General features: G+C 44.5%; 1 long non-coding RNA gene across 1 annotated transcript; it reads right to left on the bottom strand.

Moving 5' to 3' along the window:
• Positions 1–268: 268 nt before the first annotated feature.
• On the bottom strand, positions 269–6,808 carry LOC148155210 (uncharacterized). Its single transcript, XR_015765508.1, has 3 exons — positions 4,619–6,808; positions 3,898–4,504; positions 269–3,809 (listed from the first exon to the last, which is right to left on the bottom strand). It is a non-coding gene; the product is annotated as an uncharacterized LOC148155210 (long non-coding RNA).
• Positions 6,809–7,046: the final 238 nt, after the last annotated feature.

Here is a 7,046-nt window from a genome sequence, read left to right as displayed (position 1 = left end):
ATGTTTTCTCATCTTAAACCTTAAAATAATAAAACGGACCAGAATGTTCCCGTCACCTTCCTGTAACTCTACACATGTCCCTGCCAGGTTTATGCTGAATCGCTCAATTTGGCCAGATTGGGGTGATGGGAAGGAAACCCTCCAAAATAAAAGATAAATCATCAGAATCCCAGAGGAAACGTGAAAAGTCTGCTCAGCTTTCAGAGGAAACTTCGATTCCTGCAACGATTCTTCATCTTTCCAATGACAAAGAGACATGCACTGTAGATAAATGTCAATTTGCAATTTATTATTAGCAATGCGATACGATATGATGAGCAATCAATCATCTGCAGGGAAACCAGTCACACATGAACTTCCTGCTCCTCCATAGTCACTGGAGCCCCAAATTATTTTACAGTTGTTCCCTGGTAGGTTTAGATTCAAATAAATAATGAAACAACCCATCGTATCATTCAGTTTATCGTATCGCTCATTTTTATCGCATCGCTCATTTTTATCGTATCGCTCATCATGCTCAGACTTCGCTGACACTCAGAGGTTAAAACGGCATCAGGCTGAACTTCCTGCGGAGTTTCAGTTTCAGTCGATCAGTTTGAACTTCTGGTTTGAATTTCTTTGTCTTTATTTTCTGAAAGGTTTGATGGAGCTGTAGCTTTTATCCCATCTGCCCAGTTAAAGTCCTGCTGGTCCCAGTTTGTTCCCAGTCCGCCGGTGCTGCAGCGTACCTGAGCGACCTGCACAGAGGCGACCCCTCCTAGCGGCGGCGCCTCCGGCGGGTCGCTGTGGGGAACGTTTGAAGTGCCTGTAGGTGTTTCATTTCATGTCGCGTTTGGTCGGCCTGCCTTCATATGCAGGAGGGACGTTTACATCGAACTCTGAATCTGACCAGCAGACCGAACACAGCGGAGGAAACGAGGACACGAACAGGAAGCTGCTGCAGATGAAGGTCTGAAGCTTCAGCTCTCAAAGGAAAAGAAGTGAAATCAGTTAGAAGGAAAAAATGCTGCAGATCAGCTGAACCCATCATCTCTTTTCACATTTAAGATGCTGCATAAATATTTAAAGAGATTTCCAGGAACTGAAGCTTTGAATGTTTCTCCACACATCATGACCCGCTTTTCCCTAAACTTTAATCACTAATCACCAAGCAGCAGCTGGAGCAGCTTCCTCATCCTCATCATCAGACTTTGTTTGGTTGAAGTGTGGAACGCCACAAAGCCGCTCCCTGACAGGAAGTGGATGGTTTGGATCGAGGCGATACAAGAGAAGAACTGCAAGTCCAAAACATAAAGGTCACATGGAAAACTCTGATGAGATTTCATTTTAGAGATTTTTGTCATCATTGTAGCTCCTTATGTAGCACAGACCTTCAGAGAGATCTGATAGATCTGCAGTTTGTGTTTGTTGTGTTGTCTTTCACTGATATTTAACTTGGTTTGATGCTCTGAAACACTGAAGTGACAATAATTCCTGTTTCTGCTTGTGGTTCTTTATTTCTCATTTATGGACATTCTGTGTCTCCGACTCTGAATTGTCTGTTTTTGGTTCTGTCAGTAGTTGTTCTGTTATTTTGGTTCTAATAATACTAGTAAAGGTATTCTTCTTCTTCTTCTTCTTCTTCATGATTCTTTATCTATTTCTCTCTGAAGCTTCACAGATCCAATGCAGAGAACCAGGTGAGATGAACAGAACAGTTTATTGGGTTTGCCAGCTGACTAATCAGAGCTGGGGTGGAGGTGTGTGTGTGTGTGTGTGTGTGTGTGTGCACGTGTGTTCTCCAGGTGTTGGAAAAAACTCACACATTTCCTGAATGTGTTTTCTCCTGAATGATGACATCATCCTTTCATCTCTCAGTCTGTCAGAGTTTTTCATCCTGAACAGAAAAGTTACTGAGTTTTCTGTGGGTCACACAGAACCAGAACTAGAACCCAGCAGCTCTGACTGCACAGAGTCTGGTACCGGCCTGACTTTCATCTGAAAGATGTAAGGATGAGCTGTTGTGTTAATGACTGGAGGTTTTTCATGTTTTCATGTGTGTGTGTGTGTGTGTGTGTGAGGTCCGGTCCTAATGCTGTGGATTATTTAAAGGTTTGGTGTGAGTTACATTTTGGTAAAGGTTGGTGTTAGTGTTTGTTAACATATTGTTTTTATCTTTGTCTCATAAAGATAAAAACATGAACTGATGTCAGATTCTGTCAAACGACGTTTGATCTGCTGAGTCACAAAGGAGAAAGACTGAAGAGATGGCTGGTTGGTTCAGACTGATGTAAGTCCAGGTGTGTGTGTGTGTGTGTGTGTGTGTATGCGTGTCACTACTATTAATTAAACCTGATAATTAATGTGAACTGATGATGCCATGATGTTTAACGTGTTAAAACAAGATGTAAACTGACTCAGCAGAATGAAGACATGTTGGAATAATGATCAGAACCGAGTCAGAACCTGGAGTTTTATCTTGGTTCTGTATGGATTAATTGTCTGAATCCCGTCAGAACCAAATCTCGTGTTTTAAACCTGCCGGCAGATTTAAGTTTCCGTCTCTTTCAGTCACATTTTGGGTATTAAAGTTTTGAAATGAAAAATATTTACATTTTTCTGGGTTTAAATATTTGTGCATCAGTGGTAAACATGTGATTATATGCGGTTCTAAAGCTAATCTAGTGGGAACATGTAACATATAATGACAGCCTGCTGCTCGGCCGTCCCGGCGCTGGACCAACCGGGTCGGGTCATTTGGCAGTGACGGCCCAGACGGCTTACAGAAAGCAGACGTTTGTTTGTGCGTTTCTCTGGAACCTGATTCTCTGCTGTCGCCTCTAATTGCTGCTTTGCACAAACACTTTTTCTGCGAAGCTCCACGTTCTGACCAGTGTTTGCTTCTTCTGTTTAATTTATCCTCCTATTTATACTCAGAGCACTTTAAGATGCAAACATGTCGGGTCCAGGCTGACACACAGAAAGTGAATTTCTCCTCCCAGATTCTGCTGGTGTTTTCTGCTGTCGGCTTAATGACGGCAGCAGATGAATGTTTCATACTGTGCTGTAAAATGAGAGATGTTTACGCAACGTTATTTATTTTTGATGATCTGTGATCAAACAGACGCTCCTCCGTCCTCACATGAGATCATGGGAGTCAAACCTTCTGCTTCAATCAGGAGCTGCTGATCATCATCAGCTTCCTGCTCTGCAGCGTCCAGGTGTGACGTAACAACACAAAGCAATGACTTCAGCTGTTCATCACTCCACGGAAGGTCAAAGGTCATCTCCAAACCATCATTTTCCAAGAGGAAAACATCTCATCAGCTTTGGATCTTTCCAAGAGTGGATGTCCAAAAAGATTTAGCCCAAAGCAGAGAACTCGCATCTCAGACTCTACAGGCCTGAGTTAGCAGGACAAAGGTTAAAGGTCACCTCAGCACAGGCAGAAGGAGAGCTTCATGAGGGCTGATCCAAAAAGGAAACTGAGGCCAGGAAAGCAGGTAAGGATCTGACCTGATCATATTCATCGGACAATGAGCGACAGAATAACTTGTCCTGTTGCAGTTTTAAAAAAATCTGTTTTAGTGAAAACGTGACAGTACTGGATCCAGTCCTCCAGGTTCTGGTCCGGTTCATGCCTTCTCCTGCTGTGTTCTGCTGATTACCATAAAATGAAGCTGGAGCTGGAACAGGAACCAAGCCAGATTCTGCTGCTGGTCCAACAGATTTCTGTTTTCATCTGAGCCACGGTCCAACATGGCCGTTCTCTGAAAGCTCAGACGTTCCTCAGTCTGCATGGAAATGTTTCATTCAGGAACAAACCAGGTCTGAAAAAGGAAACGCAGGACATATTAGGAAATGATGAACCAACAGTAGGAGAAACTCTCCAGATTCCTGTTCAGCTGCAGGTTTTACCTTCAGAGTCACATCCTGAACATCATCACAGGTCTGAGACGTCGCCATGACAACCAAACTGCCTTTGACCTGAACCTAGAGGGACGAAGCGATGAATCATATGTTTAATTTCAGTTGAGTTCAAGGCCATTTGCATTTCCACCAATAGAAATATTACTAAATGAGCTCCATAGAGCTTTCTGTCCGATCCAGTTCTGGTTCTGTACTGACCCAAATGTTCCTCTGCTTCAGTTTCAGTTAGGATGAAGAACATCCTCTCTTTCCCATCATCAAATTGCTGTAATAACTCATGAGTCAGATGAATATGTTTCAGCATAAATCACTTTAAAACTTTCTAACAGAATCTCTTTCTCAGACTCTAACGCAGAGTCAGCTTCCCAAAGCTGAACTTCTCCAGTTTATTTCCCAGAAAGTGAGAGAGTTGTTGTCCTTCAGTAGACGGCGTCACAAGCTGGACGTCCCGTCATCAGGCTGTCCCACTCAAACACACGGCAGCTCCCTGTTTCTCTCTCTCTCTCTGCTGCAGGAGAAACCCAGAATGACTTCCTGCAGCTGGAAGCGGCTTAGAGAGGTTCTGCTAACGGCACCGAGCAGCAGAACCTGGGAGCTGTAAATAAAGGTTTGGGATAAACGCGACAGATTTATATTTGATGTTTCAGCTTGGCGGAGGCTCCTGCCTCAGATCTCCAGGTGAAAACATTTAGGAAAGTATGTGACCCACCCTGAGCCGGCTCGCATGGCTGGAGGATTACGGAGCCGACAGCAGATCTTTGGACCCGGCCCTGCAGTCAGATCAGGTCAGGACCGTCTCTGACGGTCCTCCTGCGTCGATGCAGTCAGATCGGACCACCGGCTTCCCAGCACCGACAGGACGGTTCATCCATCCGAATCCAAAATAAAACACCTGATTTATATTTACGGCTGCGCCATTAAAACGGAAAGTTCAAATGAAAACACTGAGGTGAGGAAGAACTGCCGGTTCTGGTTCTGGAACATTTGTCTATAGAAACAATAATCAGAAATATTCACAAATAAAACATTCCTTTCTAATAAAAGTTTGTCTCTGAATTGATCAGAGATTCTGACTTTTTGAACCAAATGCCACAAATTTATGCTTCATTTTCACTTAATTTAATGTAATGATGAAAAAAATCAGCTTCTTATTTCAGCTGCAAACTGAAACGAGGCAGAAAAGAAATAAATAAAACAGAGTCTCTATGAAACGATGTTCTGGAAGGTTCTGGTTCGGTAGGGGAAAGTATCAGAACATCACAGATGATCAGATGGTTTCAGTCCCACTGCAGTAGATCCATCTGAACACAAAACCTGAAACACACAGAAAGCTCAGGAGAAACTTCATCAAATTAAACATTTAATACAGAATGAGAAGCAAAGATTTAACCCTTTGGAGCCAAAGAATCTCCACTTTCAGTAATAAAGTTTTTGTTTCTGCTCCTTTGTTCCAGCGGTAAAACGTGGATCCTCTGTATGTTTACAGACTTCACTGCCATGTTCAGGAGTCCTTGAGCAGTTTTACCCTCATCTATCAAATTATCTGGAGACTTCAGCCTGGAAACAAGACAGGAAGTAGAAGAAGATGAAGCGTGTTTGATCCTGCGTCTCTGGACGGTTGGCTGTGAGGACGTCCTCGTGTGGGACGCAGAGTTTGAGAGGACACCGTGTCCTTCAGAGGACTTTCAGAGTTCTGACTCTGCTTGGCGGCTCAGGTGAGATTCAGGTTCAGCTCTGGGTCCCTTTAACAAACCGTGTGTGTGTGTGTGTGTGTGTGTGTGTGTGCGTTACATAAAGCACTCAGAGCTCTTCAGAGACAGAAGAGGCGACACATTCACACACAAACACACACTCTGGGGGAAGATGATGCACAAAGCGAGTAAAAGAGAGAAAACAGACGACAGAACTTCAAAAAGCCGAGGAGATCAGAAGCATCCACTCCGCCGCTTCCTTCGTCATTATGCGCAGGAGAACGACAGGAGTGAGGGATGAGACCCGCTAACGAGGGAGAGACGGAGGGAGAGAGAGAAGTCAAGGATGGAAAAGAGATAGGAAGACGGAGATTAACCTGGAGGAAACGGGAAACACAGAACAAGTGGAGGTTCAGAGAACTGATGATGAGGCTGATGATGAAGATGATGATCCCAGGCAGGTGCAGTCGTCCTGCAGCGAGTCTTTGCTGCGCCTGATGGAGGAAAACTTGACCACCTCTCTCCCTCTGCTGCTCCTTTCAGATGAAATGAACCCATTTGGATCAGAACCGGCTTCCTCAGAAACCTGAACCAGCCGACACACTGCAACCGGGCCGACAGACCTGGAATGGACCTGGAACCAGAACCTTGTGGCTGTTTGTATTAAAGCTGTTTTCTGATGTTCTGTCAGGAGCAGAGTGCGGCTGGATGATCCGGCTGGATGATCGGACCGGCCCGGCTCTGTGACCTTTCCCTCCCGGCCCGGTGGCGGTACCACAGGGTTCTGCTCCTGGTTTCCTCTCCCTGTGCGGTTCCTGCTCCTCCCTGCTGCCCGTCATGTTGGACCGGCTGCCTGCGGCGGTTTGGCCCAAACTCACTCTGTGGTCGGCTGGTTTCCCAGAACTGCTTCAGTGAAACAGACAAAACAATCCTTCACTCGTCTCAGCAACATTTTACCTGGAAATGAGGGAAAAGTGCTGCAGGTTCGAGTCCCGGCCTGGTGACCTTTGACACGTCTTGCTCTTTCCTGTCTGACCTGAAAAGGCCACTAGAGCCACTAAAACCTTTAAAAATAAAACATTCCAGACTCCTGCAGTTCAGCTTTAGAAACGGCAGAGCTGAAGCTGGGTGGAGGAAACCATGACCTTTGACCCTCCTGCTGATGTCACACAACCTGCAGACCAGGTTTAAACAGACATTATTTAACCAGGTCAGATTTCTGAAGCTCAGTTACTTTAATATACAGCAGAGTACTAAAGACGCTTTTTAAAAACGGTCTTAAATCATTTATAATACGAGAATAAGATCAAAATAATACAGAAAGTAGTAATTTTATGAGAAATGACTACGTTGTGTAAACGTTTAGTGTCAGTTTTACAGATGAATACTCTAACATCAGATTATCATAGAAACAACCACATGAACATCAGAGCCTGATGGCTAGCA

The sequence above is a fragment of the Poecilia mexicana genome, unplaced genomic scaffold (assembly GCF_051168715.1).
Source record: "Poecilia mexicana isolate PSO_F unplaced genomic scaffold, ASM5116871v1 scaffold_15, whole genome shotgun sequence".
In the NCBI taxonomy this organism is placed as follows: Eukaryota; Metazoa; Chordata; class Actinopteri; order Cyprinodontiformes; family Poeciliidae; genus Poecilia; species Poecilia mexicana.
Note: the sequence above shows the minus strand (reverse complement) of the source record. Positions and strands in the feature narration are given on the sequence as shown.